Source organism: Ictalurus punctatus, chromosome 22 (genome assembly GCF_001660625.3).
Source record: "Ictalurus punctatus breed USDA103 chromosome 22, Coco_2.0, whole genome shotgun sequence".
In the NCBI taxonomy this organism is placed as follows: domain Eukaryota; kingdom Metazoa; phylum Chordata; class Actinopteri; order Siluriformes; family Ictaluridae; genus Ictalurus; species Ictalurus punctatus.
In genome coordinates, this window is record NC_030437.2 from 10,552,268 (window position 1) to 10,571,067 (window position 18,800).

The 18,800-nt window shown below is 38.7% G+C and overlaps 1 long non-coding RNA gene across 2 annotated transcripts in view; it reads left to right on the plus strand.

Moving 5' to 3' along the window:
• Positions 1-9,441: 9,441 nt before the first annotated feature.
• LOC108255391 (uncharacterized) overlaps positions 9,442-18,800 on the plus strand; it is a 45,018-nt gene continuing 35,659 nt past the window's right edge. Inside the window, exon 1 of one of the 2 annotated variants that reach the window (XR_008393264.1) lies at positions 9,442-10,510. This is a non-coding gene — a long non-coding RNA (uncharacterized LOC108255391). Of the gene's footprint in view, positions 10,511-12,667; positions 12,818-18,800 lie in introns of those variants that run through there. The other variant, XR_001810081.3, reaches the window with a different exon arrangement.

Sequence of the window (18,800 nt, forward strand, 5' to 3'; positions counted from 1 at the left end):
CCACTGGTGCTCTGGTCTGGGGTTTTTTTTTTGTGTGTGTTGTCTATTTTTTGCCTCTCATTACAGTCATTTTCAAATTTAATACAAGCAGAAAAGGTGATTACGATTCATAACAGTGTAGATACGATACAGATAAATCTTAACTCACAGTTAATTCTGAAATGATATACTGGGAAATACCATGCAGGACAAAAGATTCAACATTTTACCACCGAAAAAATAAAGCTTAGCTTAAATTACAAGTGAACATTGTTTCTTATTTTATTTTATTTATTATTATGCTCCTGCACATGAATGTAAATGAAACAATAAAAAAAAAAAGGTTAAATGAAATCACCGAATATTAGCTTTAATAAGATGTCATACATGGAACGAACTCTATATGCTCAATATAAGTCATTTTATTAGCAGACAGTTCAAAAAGCACTTAAAATATACTGTATCTTTGAAGATTTGTACTTTATATAGCCAATCTTTATTATCATATATGAACATACAAACTGTATTATATGTACAGAAATGTCCTGCCCTCCAAAATAACAATATTCAAGCACCATGAATGTGTACTTTACCTATAAATGCTGATCTGTGTGAACGCTTTGTGGCTTTGCATTCCACTCCCTGGTTTTTCCTGGCAGTGCTCCACTGCTTTTAATATCTCTCAAATAACCTCGAAATCTCTCTGGGAGCAGGAGAAACATGCGTATTAACACGTGTTCCTCTAATTTGCACTCATCAGCTCCTGGAGCGAGTGTGTTCTACCTCCGCTCCTCAAGTGTACAGGGCTGCAGAAAAGCCACAGGCCTCTTCTCGAAGTCGGCGTTCTTTACTGAGCGAGCGCCGTAACGTACTGTAAAGGAGAAAATACAAATATGACTCAAGCAGAAATTGTGTGATCTGTTCAGTCATCATGGAGGATTTTGCAGCTGTGGTGCTTCAACCTAACGCCGTGGTCAGGGACCACACAGGGGATGAGTAGAGCTTTACCACCGGCTGGTTGCCCACTATTGGCCCACACACACACTGCCACATGTGTGGGCATGCTGGTGGTAGACCAGGAGAAAATGCCTTCTGTACATATCTGACCAAGTCTTGTTAAGTAAAGTCAGATCTTAAATGATTGTAGGTGTTGAAGCCCAGGCCTCCCTTACAGTATTGTGCATTTAGGCCAGGTCTTTTTAGTCATGCATCACATTATATAAGTGCATTTAACTTCATGAGTTAATAAATAATACATGAAAAGTGATCAATGAAAAAAAATTACACATGTACTTCATTACAAACGTGCCAGTGGTGGCTTAGCAGTTAAGGCTCTATGTTACCGATCAGAAGGTCGGGGGTTCAGGCCCAAGCGCTGCCAGACTGCCACTGTTGGGCCCTTAAGCAAGGCCCTTGACCCTCTCTGCTCCAGGGGCGCTGTATCATGGCTGCCCCTGCGCTCTGACCCCAACTTCCTAACATGCTGGGACATGCGACGAAAAGGATTTCACTGTGCTGTAATGTATATGTACCCAATAAAGACTCATTATCATTATCAAAGAGTATCAGAGTAAAAATACTGAAATCAAACCGTATAAACAATCACGTATTAAAGGAAACCTCTGGCATATAAAACATGTTTGTATTCACATATTTGTGAGCTGCTTAGCAATTCCGGTGCTAATTTGCTGGTCGATGCAGTATTTTCATTATTCCTGTGAAAAGTTATCGATAGTGTACCATGCTGATGTCATGTGGAGACATTGCTAGCACAGTTACATTGGCATTTAATAGGAAATAAAATTTTGTCATATTTTGTTGTGAGCTTATTTTCTTACGCACCATTTTCCAGCAAACATTCAATGTTATATTAATCTGAAATCCAATGTAGATGTAGTGGAGGCACCAAATGCTGGACTCAAAGTTCCAGAATGTAATGCAGTTATATGAGTCATGGTTTGTTAGTCATCTATGAGGTGACAAGCACAATGGCGTTGATGTGCGGTATCAGCATGAACGCTGAAGCTTTGGAAGATGATCTGTTTGAGGAGTCGGGGTTCATGCGGGTCATTAAAAAGTCTTAAAAGTCTGAAATTTGAATCTCCTGATTATAACAAGCACAAGGCCAACAAGGCCATTACGATGTCTTAAATATGCATATTCTTTTCTGCTAGGCATTACAATTTGAAATGAGATCTTACGTTATGTTACGTAGTCTTGTTTAGGTACGTGACATTACATACATGCTTCATCAGAGCTTTGCGAGCGAATTCGGTGTAATGGGTAAGTGCAAATTCAATTCTCTGTGGCTTCAACATGAGCGGTTTCGGAGATGTTTGGCAAAAACTAATAATAAGACAAGAGCAATTTATGCCGCAAGACTTTGAAATTGAATGGGAATTAAGACATTTTAATCTCACAGTAAATCTGAGAAGCACCAGCACAACACTGCTAGTCAAAGTAGCGTACTATCAATGTATTCCCATGTTGTCGCTAGTAGCAGCTCTTTTCATCAGGTGAACACTAAGGCAAACACTACTATAAAACACGCTTGTTAGTTTTACACCATCAGAAAAACTGGAGGCTGAAGTGCTGTGGCTTCTTTACACTATAAACTGGCACCATTCCTAATCACATGATTAGGATCAAACCACCCGGGACAGACAAAAGGACTAAAGCGCTGCTGCATCACCCTCTTTTTCAGTACAGATGAATGCCATGCAAGCCGCTAACTTGCCATCGGGAGCAACTTGGGGTTCAGTGTCTTGCCCAAGGACACTTCAGCATGTGGAGTCACGTGGGCCGGGAATCGAACCCTACGATTAGTGGACAACCCGCTCCACTAACTGACCCACAGCCACCCACTGTAAATCCCACTGTACCACTGTGAGCAGGTGGTCAAATGGCATTTTGGGTAATGTAGGAAACTCCTAAGCAAAATGAAAAAAGACCAACTTGTCAATAAAAGATGTTGAAACCAAAAAAGAATTTAATCATAAAATTTTTACCACTGAAGATCACATATTGATATGCATTGAGGTGATAGTAAGGACAGCAATTTTGTGTTTTATATGTATATATATATATATATATATATATATATATATATATATATATATATATATATGCATAAAATGTCCTGTTTGTATCTGTAATTACACTGCTGTCATTATTCTGAGATATATATATATATATATATATATATATATATATATATATATATATATATATATATATATATATATATCTCAGAATAATGACAGCAGTGTAATTACAGATACAAACAGACAAACAGGACATTTTATGCAGCAGTCCTTTCTGAGCTTTAGAAAGCAAAACGATCGCTGCAAGGACAGATCATCTCCAATTGATGTAATTGTCTTTAACGGGAAACCTTGTTACAAATTTGACACTGAACCAATTTATTAAGCTGCATGAGAGTTTTTCAGCTCTCCGCATTGTATGATACTGTTATCATATAATGAGCATGGACTCTGCATGGATATTAGCAGTATTATACTCTGAATTTTCCTCCTTGGCACGACCACTGTTAACAGATGGCAATAATCATCAAAGGAAATGAAATAGTCAGTGTAACATACACGTCTCATACACTTATTCTGTTTATAACACACCTCCATTTGATTGTTTCAAAAAGAATTTCATGGCTGATCTTTCTGATTGATATTATAGTAGTAATGATAATGACCATGATGACCTTGGCGTGTACTTTAAATCTTAGTAAAGCTGCTTTTCGTGACATGTAGGTCTTTAAAACAATAACCAAAGTGAAACTTTACACACCACACACTTCCACTCCATCCCTTCCTGCTGGGGGAAAAATTAGGAGCAAAGTTTTGCTAGTCAACCAGCATGGCCATGGCATCTTCCAGTTTGGATTTCATGTTGATCTTACCTTCTTTTTTTTTCTTCATTTTTTTTTTAATGCATATTTTGCTGCACCCCTCAACACTTTCTCATACACACACTTTTGTTGGTTTAAACTTCGATCTCTTTGACATAGACATGTTCAATGTGTAGTTTTCAAGCTTCATTAATTGCCATTTTGATGCATGCAGTCTGGTGGTTAACAGAGTTAATGTGCCAAATGATACAACACCACAGCAGAATGGTTTTACATAAGAAGCCTATAATTCAGACTAGATTTCCAAACTGTTTAAAAGATATCCAGACAACTAATGTAGACTAATTCCTACATGGGCTCCCTACTGAAAAATCCAGTTCAGTTTAACCAGACACTACCTACCAAAGCACAGGCAGAGCTGGTCAAACTGATAGACCACCTTTGCCAGCTGGTAAGTGCTAATAGAAAGGAAACAGTTCCCGCTACAAATGCTACATCGTATACAAGTTGTTTTAAGGCAAAACACTGAGGTGATCAGAAACTCTCAAACATTTGTCAATTAATTTAGTCAAGCAATAACAAAACTGGGAAATAACTTGCAGTTAGCTAAGATGGTTTGATCTGTTCAGCAACTGGTAGTTGATCAGACTGAACTGGATTTTTCAGCAGGGTTGTCTATACAAAAACATTACAAGATTTTATACAATAGTTAATTCCGGTCCACTGGTTTGATTGTGGCCTTCCAAGAGTGCTGATTTTTAGTATAACGGCCCTGTATAACATTGCACTGTGTATCATTCTGGCCTCTCTGTGTTCACTACATAAAATTCAATTCCAGCAATACTTTGTTACATTGAAACTGTTACTACACTTACTTCAGGCTGTTAGTCAGTCTGTGTGTTGGCATGGCAACATGCAACACTCTATCCATACTGTAAACTCAAAAAAAAAAAAAAAAAAAAAAAAAAAAAAAAAATGTGCAGCAGTTTGCCTTGAAAATTTAAGTTAAGTCAACATTTATTTATTTATTTAATTTACAGTGCAGTTGTGGGTTCTTTGGGAATTATTTTTCTTTGGTGGAGTAAAAGTAAACAAAATATTTGTCCATAAAGTGTTTGAAATGTCAGTTACTCAATATTAATTCCTTGTATATACAACTGTTGTGTAAAAGCAATTGCATCATGCTGTTGTACTGAATATGAGCTTGGCTGTGTGTTCAGTACAACAGCACTCTTGCTCATGCTATATTGCTTAAGCATTCATTCCATTAAATGGAACTGGAGTTTTGGTCTTTTCCTTGAATGAAGTTCCTTTTTTTACAGGCTGATGATGTTCAGGGCCAAAAAGTTCACAAGACACTAAAATGTGGTGTATTTCAGTGGTTGTTCCAGGAAGCGCCTTTTTCCAAGCAGGTTGTTGCTTAAGTACCCAATTTCCACTGATTCCTAGTGCGACCCGTCACATGACCCGTGTTCCGGTTTACGCGACTTCTGATTGGGCTCACCTGTTCACGTGCGTTGTGATGTCTCTCGCTTGGTCTGTCTACTGATCAAGTGGCTGTAAGTGGCTGTTCTACATTTGAGTTTGGTTTGCCCTTTCAACTTGGCAGCCTCAAGTCTTTTTGTTTTTAATTTTTAAATAAACATGACATTTGCATTTCACCTTAACAGGTGTCTCTAATGATGGTTCGGAGAACTTTACCCTATATCGTCGCCCAAATCTCTGAACAAGTTAGTGCAAGTTTGCATAAAGGTCAAATAAATCGAAGGTTACAGGAATGTTGGGAGAACATTCTCTAAACCACAATGCGTTGCATGTCTGTAAAGAAACCTTCCCTGAAAAAGCAAACGGGAAACCTTGATTAATCTATTAAACCTCAAATGAAACTTTTGCGTGCTGCTACATATTTACTTCGCTTACCCTGTACAGTGGTTGCTGGTGAGGGTGTAACGCGCCACATCACCACGAGGTGGAAGCATTGCATAATTTTTCTCTACTCGTAACATTATTCATCACTAGAGGGCACTGTTGATCCAAAGTTGTATTTTAATATTTGATGAGCTTTAGTAACCTGTTTAATGGTAATACTGATAGCAAGTTTCCGGAATGCTGGTAGATAAAACCATATTAATGTTTACTAGTTTAAAATGTACATTTTCACCAATTAGAACCTTTGAAAAAAAAACCGATGAAGGTTCTGTAGAGCGTTAGAGCAAAGTGTTTCCCTATCCGAAAGGGTTAGAACCACATTAGGAATCCAATAACCCTTAATTATCAAGTGAACCATTTATTTATTTATTTATTTATTTATTTATTTATTTATTTATTGTGTGTGTGTGCGTGTGTGTGTGTGTGTGTGTGTGTGTGTGTGTGTGGAATAGAAAGGGACTACATGCAAAAAGTAAATAGTGGTTTAATTAGAATTGAAGTCAGGGTTGGTTATTTGTGCATACAGCCGAATTAAAGTTTATTTATTTGTTTGTTTTTGCTTGTTTTTGTTTGTTTTAAACAGCCTACCTAAAGTGTACTGTTCGAGCAATTACTAAAACAAGCTGCCCCCGTTTGATGGAGGCAAAATGACCCAAACCAGAAAAAGAAGAATTGTTTTATGAAGCATTTCGGAAAATAACTGTTGGTTCATAAATGCCCAGATTATTCTCAGTGTAACTAAATAAGTCCAAAGTTTTTACTCTGATATTATTCTGAAACACACACACACACACACACACACACACACACACACACACACACGATGATCAGTACATAGAGTTTAATTAACATTTGTAAAACATCGCATCAAATGTGTCTGAAGGATAAAGAATCATTCCAAGATCATGTAATTCATTTTCGAAATTTTATTCATTTTTCTTGCACGGAACAATAATTTCACGGGGGAAAAAACGCCATTAGCACATTGCAGCTGGCGCATACAGTGATCTTGAAAAAGACAAATTATGGATAGTGAGCAGCACTTAATGAATTTATTAACTTCCACTAAAACACTGAAATGCATCGCGACAAAAACGATTTTTTTTTTACAAGAACAATTCTTCATATGAGGCAAAAAAAAGAAAAGAAAAAACACTCTAAATGACGTACAAAATCAATCTTTTCTGCTCTCGTTTTTAACTGAGTATAAAATACACCTTTAACAATAAAACATTGAAATTCTAGTCTATCACAGATCAGAACTAACAACATGTTTGTGTACAGGCTAAGTGTTAAATGAAGTCTATGGCAGGAAGATTATTTCACTATCATCAGGCAAAAAACAAACAAAAGAAAACAAGAAGAACAAAGTGAACGCTTATAGTCTAATGAATATTCATGAAACACCCAGTACAGGCTAAGCCGTTAGAGAGCTAATGGGTGTACACTGCACTGTAAATCAGTTGTGTATAGGCTCTGTAACACACACATCTAGTGGAAGTTATCGTTTCATTTTGACGCATCTGATAAAACTTGTGAATTTAATTTCTGATAATGACAATCTATATGATGTGCAGCGAACTTGATTTTTTATTTGATATTATTTAAATAAAGCACTAGGATAATAATAATATCAGCACAAGAAGGAACGTGTTTCAGATGTTTGATGCAATTCAGTACTGTTACATTTCAATCACAGGGTTTTCAGTCGTCATTTCTTATTAGTCTGGTATTATCAGTTAATCAGTTATAATCAGTTAATCAGTTAATCAGTGTGCTGCTTCTGGATGAGTTGAGGAGGAATATTGATGGAGATCATTACAAGCGCTTTAGAAAAGATGTCGTTCTGATTTCCTGCATTATAACCCGCTAGGGAAAAAACCTAAGTGCTCGGAGGAACGAATTAGTAAATGGGCACGTGACCTAAATGCGCGAGCACGTGTAGGTATTTTCGCGTACAATGCAAGGAGCCTAATTACACCCAGTCCATAATCTAAACTCTTGCTGTTTTTTTTTTTTTAATTATTATTGTTATTATTATTTCTCAGTGACGTTTTGTAATTGTAAATATTTACCACGTTGTATTATGATATTTGCTCTGCTCTGTAGACTGCACATCCCGGTTTAAACAGTTATTTTACACGTGCTCTTTCATCTTGTAAAATTTCATCTTGTGTAAAACACTGAATGGAATATAGGTTTGCAGAAATATCTATTATTTAAAACTTAGCTCACCCTTACTTATAGAAAACGAATAATAATTATAAAAAGAAGGCGATTTGATTTTTTTTCACACTTCCCATGTCCCGATGTGACGTGATGGTTAAGTAACGAGAATTGTTGCCTACTTGTTTTCTCATTCCTTGTGTGAGATTTAAAAAAAAAAAAAAAAAAAAACACACACACACACACACAAAAAAAAACGGGATCAATTTTCACACTTAATAAATATTAGTAAATGTTCCTGTTAACAAAAAAAGCCGAGGTGCATGTTTGTATGGGAATATTAGGTGTGTTCGGTAGGAGAAAACAATTAACTCGTGTAAAAAGTGTGTACTAGGGCGGAAGTAAAAAATTGTTAGCGCATGTTTAATCCCGCTAATAGCCTACAAAATATTTGTACTTAACAGTACCACCACCACCACCACCAAAAACAACAACATGAACAACAACAGGAACAACAACAACAACAACAACAACAACAATAATAATAATAATAATAATAATAATAATAATAATAATAATCTTGAGATATATTACCCCATTTCCCCACTAGACACTAAATTTCTCTTTAAAAATGGATAAAACACGCCGCATGTTTTTACATGAACAAACCACTAGGTGTCGCCAAGCATCGCGGAACTGCTTTCCACTGACCCAGATTTAATTTTCCTTAATTTGAAATAAAACTATGACGTGTTCAAATAAAAAAAAAGACAGCTTTAGTTGCTGGCCAGTTCTGCCATAACTGCACGATATATTTACTTTTAAATGACTGTTGCTCGTCATACATTTGACCTGATGACCAGAGAGCCGCTGTGCACACCAACGCACAGAGATCTCATAAGCTGTAACATACAATTTTAATAAAATATACTGCATCTAAAAAGGTCACCTGCAAAGAAATAATATTTTGCCAAATAAAAATGTTATCATATAATTAGACCGAAAATATATGACACCAGTAACGTTTGTGATAGGCAACAATAAAAAACAAACAAACAAAAAAAAACGTAAACATGATAACAGCATGAACACACGCACACACACACACACACACACACACACACACACACACACACACAAAAGGCTTATCTGTATCTGCATGCATATATTTAGCGCGTGCATTTTGCAACCTGAATAAAGTGTTAAAATAATATAGACTTGTATTTCTACTGTTCACATATCGATTTCCAATCCGGGTATCTGTCCTACGTGATCTCTAAACGAAATTACAGTGCACTATTTTTGCACGACTCAAGAAAAGACCAAAATAAACCAGAATTACATGTTATATTGCTCTCTGAAAACGACTAAAACGGTTAAAAAGTTTTTTTTTTTATTCTGTTTTTCAGAACTACAAAGGATACCTGTATGATATTTCATTCAGATTCATATAAATTATTCCGACTAAGAAGAAAATATAGTCGAGAAAAGATACCCTAGAATTAAATAATAATTAATTTAAAAAAAATAGTCATCATAAAAACTTCCCGATTGAAATACGACCTTGCGCGACAAGATGGCTTCATTATTTAACAGTAGCTGTGTGATTTCATGACTGTGATTTCCTGTAGGCTACTAGAAAATAGTGAAAGCAGCGAAGGAAATGGTGAATAAGACTTTTAACGGTAGGAGAAGCATGAGCATTAAGAATTCCCAAGCAAACATATCAACATAGTCTACTAATTTAAAAAAAATAACATGAAATGTGGCTGAAATAGCCACATGATCTGAGTGACTGATGCTCGCAGTGGTCGAATTGGTTAAGTTTTTCATAATAGTTCAGTCACTTTTAAATTCTTTTATGGCTGAAAGACAAGTCAGTGTGTGTGTGTGTGTGTGTGTGTGTAGGCCTATATGCGGGTGTCTAAGTACGTAAACTACATGGAGTTATGAAACTGAAGGATTTGGTTAGAATTAAATGTGTATGCATGTATGTATGTCTATGTAGCATATTGTGGGGGAAAACCGCTGAAAAGATATCCCTCATCCTCGTTTTGTTTTAGCTCATTTCCCCCCGCTTTTTTAGGTGGGACAAGCGCCTTCCTATTCTAATTGCATTGTAAATATGCATCACCATGATAATGGGGTCGCGCGCAGGCGTAGCCCCGCCGCTCACGTGCGCTTCACAACTTCGGGCCCTCTCACTGCGTGTAGATGGAGGACGGGGTCAGAGGATAAACTAGCTTACAAGTAAAGTTCAATTTCTCTCGGTAACAAACAAGGAGACGCAACTGGGCTTGTCCCGAAAATATGCATGAGCCTAGCAACACGCGTGCATATAGGACAGCACGTGTCTCGAGCCGCCTGGGATGAAAATCTTTACGTGTGCCCGTCTGGCCACTTCTATTGGGTGCCACCTCAGCTGAGCAGCTCGGAGCAAAGGTGCATAAACTGAAGAGCGCTTAGACACGCACAAAAAAAAAAGTTCCGGAGATGCGTGTTGCCTCGAGTGTCAGCGTGCAAAAGGGTAGATTATTAATGGGCGGCGGACACTAAGCGTTGGTTTTAAGGGTAAGTGTGACGCAAAATGATGTGTCTGTTCATATGAAGTTAAATGCCTTAGTTAAGGGTTGAGCCTGCAACCGATGACTGATTACTGATTTCTTGCTATCAGAGGATAGGAAACAGAATCATTATCCATCCTGTGCGGTGGAGCTATGAATACTTGAGTCGTCAATACATGCGCTGTAGTCAGTGCATTTGCATATGACGTGTAATTATGCAGTTATAGCAGTCTAATACAGCCGGGATGTGCAGACAGTATGTTTCACACAGACTCCTTATACGATTGCTTTTTTTAAAATAGATAAATAATAATAATAATAATAATAATAATAATAATAATAATAATAATACATTTCTAGCAGTTACTTCAATGAATCTTGCGTAGGCTATATAGGCCTCATATATAGAGTATAACTCATATGGTGTTACGTGATCATGCAAAATGATGCAAATTGTTACTAAACGCGTGTTGTTCTTTTGTTCGGCCGTCTTTGTTAGTACACGTATTTGTGCATGTAGTGCATGGGTTTGAATAGTGTAACTCTAATGAATTTTTATAATAGATGTTGGCGAATCCGAGACTTTATGAAATCGCATTTCTAATGCATAGAATATAAAGCAAAACAAAGAAGAAGAAGAAAAAAAGAGCATTCTGAACCTACCGCTCGCCTAACATGCTGCTGTTTTAAAACAAAAAGGGAAATGAAGAAAACAACACAGCCACAGCCACTGTGAATGCAAAAGAGATGCAAATATACCTTTTACATATGCATCAATATTTAAAATAACACACATGTTGGAAGCGTCTGCAGCGATGAACCGAGCGGTGTCTCAGTGCGCGCGGGCGCCAGTCTTCGCTCCTTCAGCGCGCGCTCCGGATCCTCACCATGCAGATGCTCGCCATATTCAAAACAATAAACAAACACACATACATACACACACACGCACACACCAAAAAACACACACAATACGCGCCTATTCTCTTCAAATGGAAAACGAGCCTCTTCGGATCCGACGAGGGTAAAATTTACTCCGAGCGCTGATAGAAAGGCGACGTAAGGGGATTTGCATATTTGATGCGCTAATTTCCTTGATGTATTTAAATATGGCTGCGCGTAGCAGAGCGGCTTGTCTACGTCACTGGACGTGACCTCGTTGTTAAATCTAAACGCGAATCCGCTTGCAATCATGGAGAATTAGAAAGAGGGACAGAATTACGCGTTGTAACGTCATTACTAATTTTCTAATACAAAAATAGCTTATTTAAAAAAAAAATTAAAATAAAAAAGAGTTGAACTTGAACTTGACATTCAATACGCTTGCGTATGTGATGAGAAAAAATACAGGTAACATAAATAATAATAATAATAATAATAATAATAATAATAATAATAATAATAATGTGGGATGGTCTAATAATAGGCTTATTAAAAGGTTATGCATTACACAGTCCGCACTTTTATTGAAAGGAATGTTCACTTATTAGTGCCAAGGCCTCTCGCGTGCTTTCTTTTTTAATGAATAAATGAATGAACATAGTATGTGCTTGGTGTCTTATGACTAAACTTAGACTTCTTGCTCTTTTTTTTTTTTTTTTTTTTAAAGCGATGCTTTCTCTTGACAGTATGTGTTTTTTTTTTCTCCTGCTCTAATAATGTCCTCGCTGTGTATAAAGACGGCGAGCGCGTTCCGTCAGTCCGCTCGTGTGGGGCAGAAAAAAAAGCTCGAGGCAAATTCATTAGCGCAGTCAGTGCGTAACCTGCTCTGGGAAACTGGGGGGCTACAGTCCACGCCAATAAGGGGAACAATGGCTCCTCAGTTCAAATCCAACAAAAGACCTGGCCAACTTGTTTGAATTTCCGAGCACGTCCTTTCTTTCTATCACAGAGAAGGAGAGGTGCCCCCCTCTTCTGCTGACCCCCTCCCAACACCCCCCATCTACCCCCACCCTAACACTAAAAAAAATAAAAATATATATTTTTTAAATCATTCCATGCCAACCCTTCTCCGCTCAACACTGCACTTTTTCCCATTTGGTGCCGTAGACAAATAGGTTATGGGAAACTTCTCGACCCCTCCTCTCTGACCCCCCCCCCGTACACCCCCCCCATCTCGCGCTGTCTCTCAGTCTCTCACACACTCTCGCGCTGTCTCTAGCGCGCGTGGACTTACCGGAGCAGGGAAGCACGCGTAATGAGCTAAGTGTTAGCGGCAATTTTGAACCACACGCGCACAGGATGGACTCGTTAGTGAGACGGCGTTTTGCGCACCGGCAACGGATACTGAATGTTTGGAAAGACGCTTGGACAGAAAGTGAGTACTCTTCTTCCCTATAGACCGACGTGAGCACTAATTTCCTTGTGAAGTTTCTCAAGCGCACTTTTACTGCAGATGTCTCGTCAGTGAAGATGAACTTTGGCGTGTTACCGCAAGAGTAGCATGAATGTGTGTTTTATCTGTAAAAGGACATGTCCATGGTCATAGCCGAAGTTCTCTGCTTGACAATGGTGAATCATTACTTTTTCCAAAAGCTGGGTTAGAATTGGTTGTCCAAGGCACAATTTTAGTTCTTAGTTATTACTGACAACTTGCTTTTAGGTTATACTACTATGATGTATCCAGTATTATCTAACCCAACCATGGTGGTCATACCAAGTTAAATAGTCATTGACCGGTTATATGATGTTGCACACAGTACTTCTGATCTTACCTTGCTGCATTCGGGTGTTGCGTTCTCAGGAGGGTCAGACACCCTGATATCTTTTTGCTGCTCATGCACAGTGCCTTATCTAAAATCCATACAACCATTATTGACTAAAATCACATGATCTCAAATATGTTTGTTTATTAAAAAAATATATAATTTGTAATTAGGCATGAGTTGTGTTCCAATATGTCTTGTGTTTGTCTCAGAAGTCAGATATCAGATGTGTGATAAAAACCAAGGCAAGTGAGGCAAGCTCATAGTTTTCTTATGAAATATCAATGGTTTTCAGTAGAAGGAGACTCAATCAACTGAGTGTTTCAGGTGCAAGGCCTATATTAATGGTTCAGAATCATTATGACAGAAGCCACAATTTTAAAGTCATTTATTCAGCTACTTCAGTCATGCATCAAGGAAAGGATCTGATGTCGGATCAGTCGAGAGTGACAAATCAATAAGAGTTATGTAGCTTGTTTCATTTATTGTGCTATTTGGGCACTGTAATTAATTCAGAGATGCACAACAGAGAATAGAGTGTAATTTCACAAACAGTCTAAAAAGGTCCTCGACTGTAGTTATATTGGTTCAAATCAACAATCAGTATTGTAGGTATACTGGGACAGGGGGAAAAAAAGAATGGAACATATGCATTAGACAAGTGATGAAGAAAACTTTATTGTTTTCCCATGCTGACTAGGTGGCTCCCTCTTGAGCACCACCCACCTATTACCCCCCCCCCCCCCCCCCCCACACACACACACACACACTCACACACACCAACACCACCATGCACACACACTCAATCATTTTAACCTATTGCTAGATTTGTGGTGTTTTTCCACTCCCTTGTGTATTCCTGCACCTACGATTGTGACTAGCTTTTTAAGTTCCTACAATGAATGTTCCATTTTTATCAAACATACCCACACACACACACACAAAAAGTATTCCACACCCTCCTCAATTCTCACACACAATTACAGTGGGGAATGTATGTATATATATATATATATATATATATATATATATATATATATATATATATATATATATATAGTAGTCTATTCATTATCCCTTGCATCCTGCAAAGCAAATATGTTTCTGTTTTTTTTGTTGTTTTGTTTTTTTTTATCTGTTTGCCATCACATAGAATGAAAATCTGTCACCTAAGCTGTGATAACAGAATGAAACATGCTTTGAAGAGGATTATTTGTATTGTTAGAATCCAAATAGCTTGTCACACATGGAAAATGGCAGTCGCTGCTTTGGGAATCTATCTGAAAATGGAGATGGTCAGAGTAAAAGGTTACAGAGTGCCTTACAGTAGCAGAATATAAAGGCATCTCACAGTCTCACATATAAAAGGCGACACACAGTCAGGCCAGGCTGACACTGTATAACACTGGCAGATGCAGAAGCCAGGCTTTACTGCATACCTCCATTTTCTTTAGCTATGTGCTCAAAAATCTCCATCTTCAGGGAGAGAGGCGTCGTTTTTCGGTCGCTGTGTCTCCCCCCCACACTGCGATGTCACATCTCTTCCACAGCGAGGCTCAAATACATAGCGCGTGCCGACGACGCACACAAATAGCAAACTCCGCGTTTCTAATGACATCATCATTACCTTAACACTCCCGCTGGTCCGAGACCTTTGACCTTGTGTGGTTGGTCCAGATTTTTTTAGTGGATGGCCGTCCCCTCCCCTTAAGTTCCCCCCCTTTAGTCCCTGAGATGGCCCTATTGCCTTTCCTCAGACCGTTGGTGGCAGCGGCGAGACGGACAGCGGAATTTCTCCTCCACTCGCTTTATTACGGCACCTTTTTTTCTCCCCCTTTGCGATAAATGCTTTTCCGCACACGGAACCCGTAACCCATCGTCAAAATGATGCAACGAAAAAATGGAAAAGAAGCACGAGCTCTATATGTTGTGGCGCCACCGACGCGGTGTTATTCATATGTTCACTCTTCCTCCGGAATCGGATTTCTCCTTTTGTAAAGTGGCCGCCGGTTCCGCGGGATACCGATCACCGCCTGCGCAGTCTAATAGGACCAGAGGAGGCTTTTGTAAAAAAAAAAAAAAAAAAAAAAAAAATTGCAATGCAAATGAGGGCCTGTGCAAGGATGGCTGCACCTTCCTCACCGCTCTCTCTCTCTCTCTCTCTCTCTCTCTCTCTCTCCAACTCTAATATTGGTTTATGTCACGAGTCCGGGGGATTACAGCATATTCCAGGCTATAACGTGCTTTTTTTTTTTTTTTTTTTTTTTTTTTTTTTAAACTTCTGAGGAAAGCGTTATTTTTAGCTCCACTTTGCGATCATAGGCTAGTTGTGGACAACACGGGACGACTTTGATAATTAAGGAGTTGCTTTGACAACTTCACTATGTGGATGTGCACCATCGAAGACCACGAGGCTTCTGGAACGGATTACTGTCACGGGATTGAACTGGAAGCGAGTTGTTATCTTTGGTTATCTAGCTGTATGAGTGTGTTGGCCGTCATAAAGCTAGATAACCGAAAGTAAAAACTGCCTCCATGCTCATCGACCTCTGTGCATGCTGCAAGACTTGATGGCTTTCAGAAAGTGTGTGATTCATGTGATGTGATGTGATGTGATGCAAACATTCAAAAGTTTTACACTGCGAAATGACTGAGGGTGGTGGGGATCTTCTATGGAGTTGAGGATATTTTTAAATCTCTCTCTCTCTCTCTCTCTCTCTCTCTCTCTCTCTCTCTCTCTCTCTCTCTCCCACAGACACACTGTTTTTTGTTTGTTTGTTTGTTTTGTTTGTTTGTTTGGGTTTTTTTGCTTTATTTAATGTAGTTGATCCAGGGATGAAGAATTCCTTCTTACAAAGATTGCACGAACTTCTAGCCTATATGTGACAATACTTCTGAAAAAAAAGACTTTTTTATTGCAGAAGTCACGTGCACGCCTTGCTTTGCACGGTTTATTTTTATTTTTTATTTTTGTTCTGTCGCCCTTGGCCAGGAAACGGCGCTGGCATCCCAAACAGAAATAATTAGGACATATAGAGAGCTGACAAAAAAAAAAAAAAAATGAAAAGGGGTGGGCGCATGGGATAGCGTTAGGAGTTGGGGGGGGGGGGGGGGGGGGGTCGCTCCTCCTTAATTGATTCCGTTAAAACGGAGCACAGGAGATGTGAACGAGCGGACGCTCCCATTCCCACGCTCGGGGGCAAGCGGCGGTGCCACAGGCCGAAACGAATATGACACACAGAGCCGGCGGGGTTTGGTGGGCTTTAGAAGGGGGGGAGGACGAAGAAAAGGGAGGAGGGGGAGAGGAAAGGGAGGAGGGGGGCATCAAGGGTCATGAAAAGACGTCAAGTGCACCCGACTCATCTGCATCACTTTAGAAAGTGGCGGTCCCCATGCAGCGCGCGCACGCGGGCCCCCGACCAGACAGGAGCTGCAGCACTAACGGCTCAGAGCGCGCGCTGGGCTTCTACACGCCACAGTGCTGGCCTCTGTATCAGCATGCTGAAGAGAAACTTCTGTCTCCTTTTATAAAACTATTTTTATTGTTCACTTTCGAGTAAAGCCTCAACGCAAGCCTACAGAATAAAGGGGCCACAGGCGCGCTGAAAAGATGACATCACATGCTTTGTGCTCGCATTGTATCTGAACTTGAGAACTGGCAGATTTTCTTTCAGTCGGTCTGACGCCCATATTGCTTACATTATCATCAGACATGGTGCTTAAATGCAGTCTGGGTCACGGAGACAAACCGTGAGAACAGGTTAAATTATCAAGTGACACGTCTAAGCTAAATAAATAGACCTAAGGGTATTAAAAAAAATTAATATTACCCTCATGTAACTGGCAAAATTAGATTTTACAAACTCATTGACCTGTATTAAATTTATAATAATAATAATAATAATAATAATATATTTCTTCTTCTTCTCCTTATTATTATTATTATTATTATTATTATTATTATTATTATTATTATTATTATTATTAGTGTTGTTATTTGTGTTACTAATTAGGTTTCATTAAAAAAAAAAAATCATCAGCTCAATCCCTGTGTGTGTGTGTGTGTGTGTGTGTGTGTGTGTGTGTGTGTGTGTGTGTGTGTGGGACTACCAGAGAAAAAAAAACCCTGAGAGCGTGAACTGTTCAGGTGCAGGGTCTGACTGAGACTCAGTGCAGAGTGTAACGGCTGCCTTGCCCTTTGAATGAGTCCTTGTTGCCAAGACATGACATATCAATGTCGTGCTAAGCACACGAAGCAAGATAAATAGGCTAGACTAAACAAAATAACTCACTATTTGCACTTTTAATTGTGGAGATTCATGCTGTTCATGTGGCCAGTTTCTCACATTACTGCAGAGAAATCAGAGTGTAACAGCTCGGTAATTTTTCCCCCCATAGCCCATGCCATTTTACTCATCAGTCTAATCAGGTTAACGGTGGATAAAAAATTTACATACAAGTCAAGCCTTCTTGTTTACACATTAATTTTTGTTTGCGCTAATCAATTTAGATGATTCTTTAAAATATTTTTTTCCTCGAGCCTTTGCTGTTTGGCCCTTTATTTCACCTATTCTAAACGAGTCTTTCTGGCACAGAGGTTGGAAAGTCATTCGAATCTGCTCTAAATGTGACCGCTGCGATTTAATGTAGGGATGTACCGCAGAAAGGTGGTGAGTGGACTGGAATCTCTTCAAATTATATTTTGAAGGAGTCTTTCATTATGACAGTGCCACATATTCTGAGTGATAGAAATGGGTCACATTTTTCAAGGATATCAGTATTCCAGCCAGCCAGTATATGCTCTGTATAGAATAGCTGCTGCAGTGATATGCTCCTTAGAAAAATGCATGCTGGGATTTCTCTTAAGGTTTATGCCCTTCTGTTCCATAGCTGACATATAATATTTCACAAAGGAGAAAGGAGATCAAAATTAAACGAGATTACTGTCCATTCCTTCTCTGCTGGACATTTGATGTGTACGTATGACCATGTTATGTATGAGGTTTACAGAGATCACTTCAGCGCATAACTGCAAGTGTAATGAATGTTCATGCGCTAGGCTACCCAGTATGAAAGATTTTCTTGATTGTGTGTGTGTGTATGTGTGTGTGTGTGTCTTGGGCACATTTACAGTGAACAGGGGGAAAAAATCCTGCCTTTTTGATTGGCTGAATAGTATAACCATGGCGACCAAGGCAGCTTATAAGTATTCATTGGGTGAGCAATCTTCATATTTTGGACTACTCCACTTCCCTCAAATGCCAAGGCCTCCTGTCTGGCTGTTTCTGCTGCCCTTGATAGTAGGACATCTCCGATTCACATCCATTTATATTTTTTTAAAATGTCTTTACCATGGACCTTCTTGATGCCAATATGCTGTAATGGCAAATCTGAACTTTATATTTATATGATATTGGATGTTAAATCCATTATTTCACCTACAACTTTATATACACTAATATACAGTTTATGTAGTGCATGTACTGTATGGATATTTGATTGTGTCAAGATGCTTTATGTTAGAGATGACTTGTTATAATATTTCTTAATAACATTAAGATAACAAGAGAAGGCAATATGGTAATAATTATATAT